The following is a 13,510-nucleotide window of genomic DNA, read 5'->3' as shown; positions in this document are numbered from 1 at the left end:
TACAAGGAGGGCACCAGAGGTTGAGCCTCCAGCAGGGCTGGCTGAGATGAGAACTGGAATACTATTGGTGTTTCTCTGTGGAACCTACAATGACTCTGGTTATTTAATGAGACTCAAAAAGCATTGAATAGTTCATGTTGAAAGGAATAAGTTACATCAGGATTTTTAAAACAAGTTTCTCCTTATTATCAACAGTTGCCCAAGAGGCACAGTTTTGCTGAACCTTTTATTTTTAAAAGCCTCCCCTTTCCATTTCTTCTATTACTATTTTTTAATTATTACCTGATGATCACCTATTTATGAATTCTCCTGCATAGACGGTGAGCTCCTGAAGGGTCCTTAAACCTGTCCACGTCCTCCACAGAACTTTCTCAAGTGACCCAATTCTCAGTAACTTTTCTCTTTTGCTGTCTGCAATATACCTTGACACTATCCTACTAAATTCCATTTTAAATGTTTTCTTACCAACTAGAGCAAAACAAGCCCTTCAGGATGAAGACAATGAGTGATTGACAAAGCTGACTTGTTAAATAATTGCTAGATTGTCTATGCTAAAAACTGGATATAAGTGGCCTCAGGAAAAATCCACATAATCTTAAATCATAATCCAATCTGGCCAGTACATTTGGAGGATGGAAATGATTTTCTTAAGGCCAGAAAATTAGCTTTAATTCAGCTATCTTCAGTGCTTCAAAACCAACATAAGTACAACATGAACACAATGGTTCCCACCTCACCAGCATCCCAGGTATTTCCTAACACCCATTCATCCACATTTTCCACCTGGCTTTCCACAGAAATACCCACCAACTTTGCCTACCCCCTAAAACAAAATGTATTTCCTCCCTTTCTTTGAAAAATAGTTTGTTTATTAACTTATTAAAAGTACTTAGAGCCTTTAGGAAAAAAAAAAACTAGTAATTTCAGTCCTTCTCATCTTAACTAAATTAGAAGAAGAGCTGATTTCATGCCTATCCTGCCAGGGAGACAGTTTTATCTCTGTTTTTGCCTCTTACTAGAAACCAGAAAGACTGATCAGCAGCCTAGAGGGTTCAGGTGCTACCCCAGAAGTGACATCATTTAAATTTTCAGTTTCTTGCTGGTTTGGTCTGGCCCCATGGCCACAGGCCTGACTCCAACCATCCCAGCTAATCCTTTAACAGCACTGTGAGGTACACAAAAGCCACAAAAGTAGTTCAGAGATTGGTAAAACTTGTTCTGTAGACCTCAAAGTGTTTTGAACTGATTAACTTCAGCAAAGCTATTTTATGACACTACCTCAACATCATCATAGCTATTCAACATTATACTAGCATGTATGCATATGTATATGTACTGTATATATTTGTCTTTTTTTTAAAAGGCTCTTTTCATTCTCCTGTGTCCAATATAGGCACCCAGGTATGTAGTTAGGAATTAAATAAAGGCCACAAACACTTCCCAAGGAAGATCATTAAAAAGAAAAATCCTCTCTTCCTCTTATGTCATACAGCTGACCTTCAAGATATGCCAGCTATGAAAAAAAGGCATAGCCCACAGTGACAAGACTGGACCTTTCCCTCTTTGGGTAGGAGCTGAATTTCTATTGGCAGTCCTAGTAAAATATGTAACTCTTCACTTGTTCCAAGTATGTCTTTTCTTTAGCGCTCCTTCAAATAATACCTTTACTCTCCCATTAAAATATGAAGATTTGAAGACTGTGAACAGCAAGGTTCTGGGTGGGAATCCGTCACTTTAAATTATGTGTTGGCTATGCAGGGAGAGGGAAAAATATGGGAAAGTGGTAGGGAGGAGGGTGAGAGAACTGGAAGTTCATTGGGAGCACTGGAACAGAGCGAGTCTTTCAAAGCTGTTGCGGGTGTCTCCTGAAGGCCCAGGCTGCTACCATGGTGAAGGCAAACACTGGCAGTAGCACCATTGCTATGGGAACACTGTGGTCCCCCTTCCCCTCGGTGTCCATTCTGCACCTGTAACCTGTGCTGCACTCTCAGGGACACAGCATAGCCTGCATTAGGAAAGAGGTCTACAGCATCCTGGTGCAGCAAGTTCTTTAGGTCCTGGCCATTTACCGAGAGGAACTTACCACCCTCCTGGAGCCGCCCATCCAGGGCTGCAGCCCCATTCTCTTCGATTCGGCTGACGCAGATGCCACTGTCATTGGAGACATACTGTTATCTGCCCCACCTACGATGTTGAAGCCCAGCCCTGAGGGTCCCCTAGTAAGATTGATCTCTTCCTCGGTGACCAAATAATCCACCCTTCCGGGTTCATGTTTTCACTCGTCGCCTCGCTTCCTCCTTAGGTCAGCCAGGCTCCGCACAGATGAAGGTGAATCAAGAGCCGCGCGGCATCCCAAAGCACAGCCTTTTCGGTTTTCCCTCTATTTCTTTTTTAAATGACGTTAGTTAATTAATTTATTTATTTTGGTGGTATTGGGTTTTGAACTCAGGGTTTCATGCTCACAAGGTAGGTGCTTTACTTCATGTGCCACACCTCTAGCCTTTTACTGCTCTGGTTATTTTGGAGCAGGGTCTCACTTTTTTGCCCAGGCTGGCCTGGACTATGATCTTCCTATTTTATGCTTCCTGTCCTCACTGCTTCACTTCTTTTAATGCTAAAATAAAAGTTGACATTTTAATAATCCTTAGGTAAGCATATTCCTTTTCCTTCTGTGTGAGTGGCTAAAGGCTGGTCATTCCCCTCTTCTTTAGTGTTTCTTTTGGTCATTGAATTTGGCTCTATAGGTGAGTCATCAGTTTTTGTCAGGATTAAATACTGAAACTAAATTGTTTCTTAGTAATCTGTACAGTAAGTTTATTTTTATATGTGTATATCTCCCTGGCTGCCACCTGAAGAACAGTTATCATTGTATATCTTATTTGGTTTTGTTGTTCTATTAAGTAGTCACAACATGCATTTGCTCTTTGTAGATAAAGGGCACATAAGGCCACTACAGTGGTTAAGAGTTTGGTTTATTTCTGGGAAAGTAAGCCTCAAACAATTTTAAAGCTCCCACAGTGAACTTGAATTTAATAATGAAGATTGTCCTTCTCTCCCACTTAAGTGTATTCTAAGTATCCCTAGTCCTTGACAACATCATCCATGTTCCATGTTTCTGAATTTTTGCTGTCTCAGAAGTCTAGTGCAACCTACTTGGAAATCATTTATACTTTGCAAGATCATGGTATTGCCAAAGAAATGAAGAAAAACATTACCAAAATGATTTCCCTTTTTAATGGCCCACAAAATTAAAGTTAAATTACAGCGATGTAACATAAAACCCACGTTTAATAAAGACTATTGGGTTATATCAGGTAGAGAGTGGTTCTGAAAAACTGTCTTTGTGTAAGAAGATGACAGATGGGAATAATTTTAGTCATTTTGTAGTTTCATATTCTAACACTTTAAGTTGCAGATTGGAGCACTGCTTGACACAGTCTAATTTCTGTGTTTATACTGAAAAATAGTTGTTCTCATCTCTTCACAGTTAGTTAGGTAAAAAAATCATTTCCTATTACCAAGCCCATGTATCACATTGAACACTAATGCCTGCTTCCTGCCACTGAGTGAAATGAGATTACAAGTTTCATTCACTTTGTTGGCAGAAAGTGGAGTCAGGTTTCTGAGGGAATTGGAAGATCCTGCTATTTTGACCATGGCTTTCCTCTCACTTTCTCAATTAATTATAGCAATATTACCATTCTGAAAGGAGCCCCCCTAACATTTGAACTTGCTTCTTTCATCTTTGTTCTCATCTCACCTTACTCTATCACTGTTCTGACTCTGCTTGCCTGTTTGCCATAACTTATGACAAAATTTTCCCCATGTCATTTTGAGAGTATACCACCCTCTCTTCCTCTTCCTAACATAAGATGTGTTCTTCCCCTGAAATGTGACACTCTGATAAATACAGAGGCAAAAATATGCAAAGGAGTTGTGATTGCAGGAAGGATAGATAAATGCTAAATATTGAAAAAATTTTCAAAAGCTATTGAGGGCTGAGAGCTCAAGATGCTCTAATGAGAAATTAATGAACAACGGCACAGCAAAATACAGAATGAAATCAAGACAAGAACAGAATATGGACAGTAAAGACTCCAGTGCATTCAGCATCATACTAAGAAATGGAAAGGAAATGATCCAAATCAATAAAAGGAACAAGAAACATAAAGACAGAAATAGAATTCAGCCACAAGTAAATGCTTTATTTTCCAATGTAAAAGCAATTGACACCAAAATAGAACAATGGGTTAGAAGAAATGAAGCAGGATAAATCTTAAAATAGAGGCTATGATTCAAATCCTGAGAGGAAACATGCATTCATTCTTTAAACAAATATTTATTGTATACCTATCACATATAAGGCACAGTTCTAGGTGTTATAAACTTCAGTGACTAAGGCTCTTGTGGAGTATATCTTCTAGTGGTAGGGGAAGAAGAAGAGAAGGAGGAAAAGGATGAGGAGAGGAAGAAAGGAAGGAAGAAAAAAGGAAGGAGGGAGGGAGAGAAAGAAGGAAGGAAAGGGAGGGAGGGAGAGAAGGAAGAAGGGAAGGAAGGAAAAAAGGAAGGGAAGGAGAGAAGGAAGGAAAGAAGGGAGGGAGGGAGAGGAGGAAGGAAGGGAATAATCAAATTTTCTAAAAATCCCAAATATTAAAAGAATACAATGCAGATAATTGAAATACAAAAGATAATAAAATAACAAGTGGCTGATTGGCTACTATAGATAGAATGGTCAAAGTTCTCTGAGGAGATAACATGAAATCTGACTTCAATAACAAAAAGGAAACAACCTCGTGAACATTGCTATCTAACACAAAAGACCTGTAACTAGAAGCTGTAGTGTTTGGAGAATATACAGATAGCCAACTTCTGTAAAACAATTTATTGTCTACCTCTATGTCGTCGTACACCAGTAAGTAGAATACTACAATCCCACCTTTTGTCAAGATAGTTGTCAGTTTAGGAATATGACAACAATGATAATAGTTTCTACTTACTGCAGAAACTGTTGCTTACCAGATGCTTTATGCATGCTATCTCATTTTATCTTCTAGTATGTTTCTCCCATTTTACAGATAAAGAAGCTGAGGTTCGATGAGTAAGTTGCCCAAGGACACATAGCACATTGATCCCAACACAAAGCAGGTGATTGTTCTGCCACACTAGTCCACTCCCACTAAGCTACATTGGAGAAGGACAGGAGAGCACATCAAATAGAGAAATGAAGAATGATAATGTGGTTAGCTGAGTTCTACCACAGCTTTGGCTTATTTACTGATTGATGAGCATTTTTCAAAACCATAATTAGGAGCTAAAACCCACTGTGTATTAGTTTTCTACCAAAATAACACTAAATTTAGGGACTTACTTTTAAGGATTTGGGGTGAACTCCATAGATTATTTAATGATTTACAAAATATTTTACATTGAATGAAGAAGCTTAATTCTAACTTTAAGTTAGAATTATATGTAGTAAAAATATTATATGTGTATATATATATACATATGTAGTAAAAATTATATGTAGTAAAAATAAATGAAATGAAGCATTCATGGGACCCAAAGGGAGCATAGTTTAGCCCTAATACCCGTTATAGAAAAGTCACAATTAATTAGTAATTATATTATATATACTGTTCTGCTCTACTTTAGGGGCTGGAAATGGAGCAAACCTTCACAGGGGCTTCTTCAAGTAGCTTTCATTGTATTCCCTTCTCCTGTGCTTCAGGACACTCATGCTTCTGCTTTCTAACACAGGTCCATGGTGCCACTGTGCTGGCTGCTGCTGTGGGGCAGTGGAGGAGTTACAGTAGCACAGAGAACAGCAGAGGATGTAGAGCTCCAGGGGAGGGGGTAGCACCATGTCTCTTCTGAATTGAAAATGTTTATTTCCCAGGGCACAGCCAAAAATGAAGCTCTGTGTTTGATTTAATTATTTTCTGCCTGTGCTTTACAGCACAAAGCATATCTTCTTTTCATCACATAGAAAAGCCTTTGAAATTATTTTTTAATATGGTTAAACACTAACTGAATTAATATAACTAATTTCTATTTAAGTTACATGTTTTCTGGAAACATGAGAGAGTAAAGGGCGATTTCTTAACAAAGCCTACATTTCTCTAGTCCATTTCATGGTGCGAATAGTTTAAAAAGCACCTACCAGTTGTGAAAATTACTCTTAGGATAAACTCTTTGGATAAACACCTGTGCATCTGAGCACCTGTGCATCTGTTCATTTTGTTGTTCACATTCAATTAGTATGAAAACTATTCTGGAAGCCTGCTCTGTGTGTAGTGTCACAGCAGATAATGTGTCAGGAACACAAAGAATATAGGAAATTTGCTCCTGATATCAAGAAATGATAGGGAAGTGATATTGTATTAGCACCAAGAAGATTGGCTTGTTTGTTTTGACTCCTGGATAAGAGTGATCAAATGAATTAAGATTGACTTTGCTGAACATTGGTGGCCAAACTAAGGAACTCCAAAGAGATACTGTCTATGGCATTTTCTCCCATTGCTACTGAAAACAGGCAAGAAAGCAAAAATGGAGGAAAGGGGGAAAGAGCAAAAGGGAATAGAGGAAAATAGAAACAGGAAAAAGAGAGAAGGATAGAGATCTTTAGAGTGGGAGTGATACAAGACCCTCCAGTCTAGGCCTTTGGTGCCCATGCCCAAGCCTCCTGAGACTAACATGCTCTGTGGCATTCTTGAGGCCTCACAATCAGATGTGCTTTTGTTTCTCCTGAGTGACTGACCATTTCTCATAAATATAAGAATAACCAGCCTTCTGTTCCAGGATGTGCTTCATGGGTTTCCCTTAACTTTTCCTCAAACGTGTCTCTTATGTTATCCATAAACAGGCTAAAAATACATGGAAATCTCCAAGGAGCTTAAGGCAAAAAGTTTTGCAGGACCCTAAGGAAAATGGCCAAGTTTCTGGTGGCCTAGTTCTAAACAGTGACGCAGTAGCTTAGTACTATTTCAAGGTGCTCTAAGGGCTCTCTTCCCCCTCTGCCCCATCTCCTCCCCAAACAAGTATTTGTTCACTGAGCCCTGAAATTGATTTTTCAGGGGACAGATTTTTTCATCTCATAATAAGAAATGATCTTAAGTGCACATTCACTCTCTTGAGCAAAGCAAAACATGGACTTGAAGTCACCATGCTGCTAGAGAAAAAATGTTCCATTCTAGGATAGACAAAGGAGGGAAGCTGGGGGTGAAGATCTCAAATTGGCCACTAGCCAGGTCTGTGGAGCACTAGCTCTTCGGCTAACTCCTTATTGTGGCTCAGGAGAACAGCTGTGAAATGACCTTGTTAACTTCTCCAGACTCACATCTCATCAGCAAGTCTCCCACCTGCCCCTGCACCATGCCCGCCACATTCAAGGCATCTTGAGCTTCTTTAAGGAAATGCAACCAGTAAGCCCTTTCCAGTTTGTCCCTCTTCCTGAGACATACAACCTACCTGCCCAACCTTTCATCCATCCCTTTCCTCTGGCCCTTCCCTGCACTTTATTTGGGTCATAATTTAGACGTGACTTCCTGACCCTCCAAGGCTAAACTGATGCCCATGCAATGTGTACCTCAAACATTCCAGTGACACACACTACCTTAAGGAGTCACTGCCTGATTTCTTATCTTTTGCTCTCTCTAGACTTTCATCACCTTGCATGTTTCATTATTATATCCCCAGCATCTAGCACAGTGTCTAGAGCAGAGTAAAAACTCAATTAATGATTATTGAATAAGGGGATGTATTGCTTTCATTCTCTATCCATTGTCAAAAGAGAGGGAATGTAATTAGAAGAAAATTTATCCAAAGATGTTGGACTGAACTTGTGTATATTTTCCTTCCTACTGAAAATCCATTGAAATAACAGAAAAACATATAATGAAAAGAAAAATCCTTATTAGCTCTGATATTTGTCAGGGTAGGGTAACAACTGTGTGAGATAAAACCAAATGTCAATGGATTAGAACAAGAAAGTTCATTAGTCACTTGTCTCACAGTCTAACGCCAGAGCTGGAGTAAAGGGAGAAAACAGTATTTCCCTTTGCATTCTTTGGATTTCTCCAATGGGAGGGAGGGTTCTGCATCCATCCAATGGTCAGAAAGCACAGGAAATCCTATAAAAAGGAGTTTTATGGGCCAGTCTGAAAGACATACATCACTCCTGATAAAGTCTATTGGCTATAAATCAGTCACATGGCTCTTTCTAATTATAGAAGGAAAAGAAAATAGAGGTTGGCAAACACAGAGCAATCTCCCATGACCCTGAAAAATCTAGAAGTATCACTTCAACAAGCCAGAAAGTTTGAGGAATTTCTCAAAGCTAGGAAGCAATTGGTATTAAGATTAGTGGAAATAAATGAACAGAGGAAACCATAGCAGAGAAGAAACACCAGAAGAAATTCAAGCAGGAGAATATTTCTGCAAAAAAAATTAAATTCCACAGATACTTCAAACCCAGTCAACAAATACAAACCACAGGAAAGATTTCTGGAAATGTTGTCAGGGAAATTAGTATTTGAAATTGCATTCGGAAAAAGCTAGGCTACCTCACACTGAGCAGCAGAGATTATCAGTGCTTGCCCCAGGAGGATGCCTAGTGTGAATGTCAGTCCTGAGCAGCAAAACAGGACAGAGTGTGAAATAATTCTCTGCCTCTGCCAGGACAGCAACATAAGAAAAAGAAAAAGGTGAATTCAAGACTTCAGTGGTTTTTGCTGGCTAAATTATTCAGTATATCTCTCTAAATTTGAACCAGGAAACTCAGAGTAAGCAGAAGGCCTAAAGAACAGGCAGGGAGACCAGGAAATTTAACACAGATGGAAACCTCTTACACCCAGAAAAAAAGCTTTAGACACACATTTTCCAGCCACTGTGCCCCTTCTCCAAATTACCAAAAGGACACTGTTATTAGGATGATAGACAGAAATCCTCAAAGACACATCTGAATAGACATTCAGGAATGACCAGAATCTTAAGAAAAAACAATCCTTAGGAGATACCAAATGTAACATACAGCTAATACTGGAAAAATAAATTTTAAGGTGAAGAAAAAATTTTAAATATATGTCATCAGTATACATGAAGAGATTTATGAGTCTGTAGCACCCATAAAACAATAATTATTTACACCACATAGTAAGCAGTAGGATCTATTGAAAATTAAAAATACTATCAGTTAAATAAAAAATCAATAGATAGGTACATTAGTGTTGGGAGACAATTCTCTGTTGCATTTTGCACATTTTGTGCATTTTGCAAAGTGAGGCACTGATTGCCCTTGTCTTACACTATCTTTTCAAGAATGTTTATTTAGCAAATACCTTGGAGAATAGAGTGTCTCCCTACAGAGCAAGACATGCTTAATATTCAGTATAATGAAAATGTTTCGCTTTAGAGAACTCTAAGCTCAGGGATTCCTCTCCCATCATAGCCTACTGTGTATACACAGGCAATCATCTGGTACTTCTGCCTTTCCCTATGATAACTAGGACTCAAGAAACCAGCACAAATGCTGACATGCTGACTACTGCTGTTGTGTTAGTAATAAACTACCTTTGTCTCTGACCCAGGCATTTCCTGTCATCTTCCATTATGCACAAAATTATAACAGACTAACTTGCAAGTAGGGTAAAATCTCAGACATTTCACAATTCTTAACAATTATCATTTTGGTAATACTGAGAACCTAAAATGGTGAACTGAAAGAACAAATCAGGGTATTATCTTGGAATTCAACCCAAAAGATAAATATAGATTATGTAGGAGAGTTAAGAAACATGAAAGATAATTGCAGAGACTCGAATGTGATATAAGAATTCTGAAAGAACAGACAAAATTGAAAGATGTAGCTAATCAAGAAAAATTTCTCCCGAATCTAAAGTGAGACAAATATTTAAATTAAAATTTTAATCATCTCATAGATTAATAATTTCAGAGAGGAAAGGATGCATCTATTATACTAAAAGGTGACAGAATCTACCTTAACCATATAAACATCAATAATAGTGAGACAGAACACCAAAAAAAAGAAAAAGGCAAGGATGGCATTCTAGATTAAAGAAAAACAAAGAAACATGACAACTAAATGCTGTGTGTACTCTTTAATTGGATCCCTCAATTAAAAGAAGGAAGCTATAAAGGACATTATTGAAACAATTCAGTAAACTTAAATATACACTGTATATTAAATAATAATATATCAAATTGTATTGAATCATATTTAATCAAAGTTTTAAAATTATTTGGTGTGACAGTTGTTTTGAGATTACATAATAAAGCATCCTTGTTCTCTAGGAGACTTATGCTGAAGTATTTAGAATAAAGTGTCATTATTGTCTCTAACTTACTCTTAAATAATTCATAACCAGATAATTTTTGTATAATTTATATAGAATTATATATGTAAACTTACATATAATGTTTGTATAAACTTACATATATAATTTTTTCAAAATAACAAATTGGAGAAAATAAACCACAAATTATAATCAAATGGTGAAAAAAATATAAAAAGAACTCATATTTAGACATATTTAGGAGCCATTTTAGAATTTAAAATGTTTAAAGATTATATCCTAAAAATTATTCTGAGAGTCATAAATAGAGTACATATAAAGCATCTCTAAGTATAAATAGAAGATAAGAGAACAATGTCATCCAGGTTCTTAGAGAAGCTTAGTTTGAACATAAACTTCTATATCCAGCCAATAGAATTCAAATGTGAGAACAAAAAGGGAGAGGGAAATGTATTTTAAGTCATGTAAACACTAAGAAATTTTTCTTTCCACAGATCTCCTCTGAAATTTTAGTCAAACATACACTCCATGAGCTAAGAGCCAGTGGCTCACACCTGTGATCCTAGCTACTCAGGAGGCAGAGAAGGATCACAGTTGGAAGGCAAATAGTTTGGGAAAATAGTTTGCAAGTCCCTATCTCAAAAAAACCCAACATAGAAAAGGGTTGGTGGAGTGGCTCAAGGCTTAGGCCCTGAGTTCAAACCTCAGTACCGCCAAAAAAAAAAAAAAAGCCCCACAGGTGCTTTCAGGCTGCTTGCTCCTTCAGAGTTTTGAAAGCAGAGAGCTGTTTTGGGGGAGCCTCCCCCCGCCATTGGCACTCTTGGAGGTCTCAGTCACTGTGCTCAAGGCCACATTCTTCTGAGAACTCTGCCCAGAGGTAGGTAGCCAATGGACAGACTGCCTTTGCTGCAGTCTACCAGGAGACAAAATGCAAGTGCTTTAAGAGGTCATTGCCCTCCAACTGTGAAATGATAATGTGTGAAATTATGTACTTAATTAATTTCCACCCAACAGCACACCATAAAATTGGAAAAACAATTCCTCAGGCAAGCTCCATCCCCAAGGATCAATGTGCAGAAAATACACAGCACAGGACCAAAATTTCCCATCAGTACACTTGTGTTTGTGCTTTGGTATAAACTTAGTTTTGGTTCAGAGGTCCATTTTTGCTGTAGCTTGATGAAAGGTGCACTAGTTCCACTTAATTGCTTGTGTCTTTCTCGTTGTGTTGCTACCTTATGGGTTAGAAACCACAGGGATAAGACGATTGATTGCTAATCCAAGGGAAAAACTTCTAGTAGATTTTTCCATGAATAGCTATTCTCTTCACAGGTTTGTTTGAATTTTTTAATACAAAAGAAGTCATGGCAGGATTTCATGAGACTGACATGCAAAATAACAAGTGTAACTTCTATCTTGCGAATATTCAGTGATAGAGAAATAACAATTTCTTAACTAGTCTAGAGTGGTGTCTTCGTAATAAAAGTAAAACAAGGTAAAGAGTAAAAAGCACAAAGTGAGCGAGCCACATAACATTGCAGAGCAGCTTTGCAATTATTTATATAGTTTTGATAGTGTCGATCTCCAGCACTTTAAGCTCCATGAAAAAGAGATGATGACTTTCTTCCCCTTTGTTTCTCTCTTTTGCCATTTTTATTAGGATTTATTAGTTGTATGGGGGGATCCATTGTGACAATTCCAAATAACCTTACATTGTACATTGGTTACATCGCCCCCACCATTTCCCCCGCCAGCCCTCTCCCTGCCCCATTTAAAGCACTCACGTAAGTATATGAAGCCCATCAACCATATTCCCTCACCTTCATCTCTTCCACTCACCCTTCCTCCTCCCACAAGTACCTCCCCACACACTGTACCTATTTTACAGTCCCGTCTTTCATTTTTAATTTCAAAATCAATGTTCGAGGGGTTTCTTGATATATCCCTACTTGAGTATACTTTAGTTTGGTCAGTTCAACCCCTTCCGTTTACTCCCCCTTACACCTTTCCTCCCACTAATCCCAATTATTCAACAGCTTTCAATATATACTGTTATATCCTCTACCTGCACAGATGTAATGTATATTGTTGATGCTCTTTCGTTCGCTTTTCCTTTCCCTCCTCCCCCAAGTTCCATAGAGTAGTTCCACTATTACAAGCATGTTTTATATATATGTTTGCGTATGATCATGTTTGTTTTTGTGTATATGTTTATCTTTTGGATCTATCTTCCACATATGAGAGAAAACATGCATTCTTTGACTTTCTGAACCTGGCTCACTTCACTTAACAAACCACATGGTTTCATTCTTCCTTATGGCTGAAAAAAGCTCCATTATATGTTTGTGTGTATGTGTGTGTATCACATTTTCTTAATCTATTCACCAGTTGTAGGGCATCTGGGTTATTTCCATACCATGACTATTATGAACAGTGCTGTAATAAACATTGGTGTGCAAGTGTCTCTATTGTATCCTGACTTATGTTCCTTCGGATATATCCGTAGGAGAGGTATTGCTAAGTCATATAGCAGTTCTGGGTTTTAGTTTTTTTAAATTTATTTCACTTCTATTATTTCTAACATCAAGCTGACACTCAAAAACTATTTGTAAGTGAATGAGTGAGTGTGTGAACAAATGACAAAGCCAGCGTTAAAGCACAGTTCTGTCCTTGTAGCTCATTCCCAGAATACCAGGACACTCCCTGCGGGTACAAAGATTTTCAAGGCAGAATAAGAGACATTAACAGAATATAGATAGGCCATAGACTATAATATCCTATCTAATTTCATATAAGTTTATGGCTCAACCATAAAAATTCCGGATTTATTCAATTGATATCTACCAGGTAAATAAAAGTCTCAGTGGATTGGCAGGGCTTTGCTGTGGGCTGCCACCCAGTATGAGGCCCTTCTCATGGCACTAAAGTTGATGACCCTTTAATGTCTTTGGATCATATGGCTGGGCTCTGTCCTCACAGAAGGACACACTAAAGGAGGTTGGAGAGCCAAGAAATTGGAAGGCAGTTCCACAATCTCTGCTGTAGGCTGAGAGATCCTGCAGTCTGGAATCAGAGAGAACAGTAGGAGTTCCCATTGTTCCTGCTGAGTGTCACCTGCTCCTGGCCCTTTTGCCTACCCCTGCATCTGAGACAAAGCACAGCATGGTTTCACAGGCTAAATACCCCCTATACCCCCAAGC

At 38.2% G+C, this 13,510-nt stretch overlaps 1 protein-coding gene and 1 pseudogene across 3 annotated transcripts in view; one reads left to right on the top strand and one right to left on the bottom strand.

Annotated features, from left to right (window-relative positions):
* The window catches only part of Rgs7bp (regulator of G protein signaling 7 binding protein), a 101,406-nt gene that overhangs the window by 68,358 nt on the left and 19,538 nt on the right, over nt 1–13,510 (top strand). The gene's annotated exons all lie outside the window — the stretch shown is intronic.
* Nucleotides 1,399–5,863, bottom strand: LOC109684136 (synaptojanin-2-binding protein pseudogene; annotated as a pseudogene).

The sequence above is a fragment of the Castor canadensis genome, chromosome 6, assembly GCF_047511655.1.
Source record: "Castor canadensis chromosome 6, mCasCan1.hap1v2, whole genome shotgun sequence".
Lineage (NCBI taxonomy): Eukaryota > Metazoa > Chordata > Mammalia > Rodentia > Castoridae > Castor > Castor canadensis.
The sequence above is the reverse complement of the archived record's forward strand: the minus strand, read 5'-3'. Positions and strand labels throughout refer to the sequence as shown.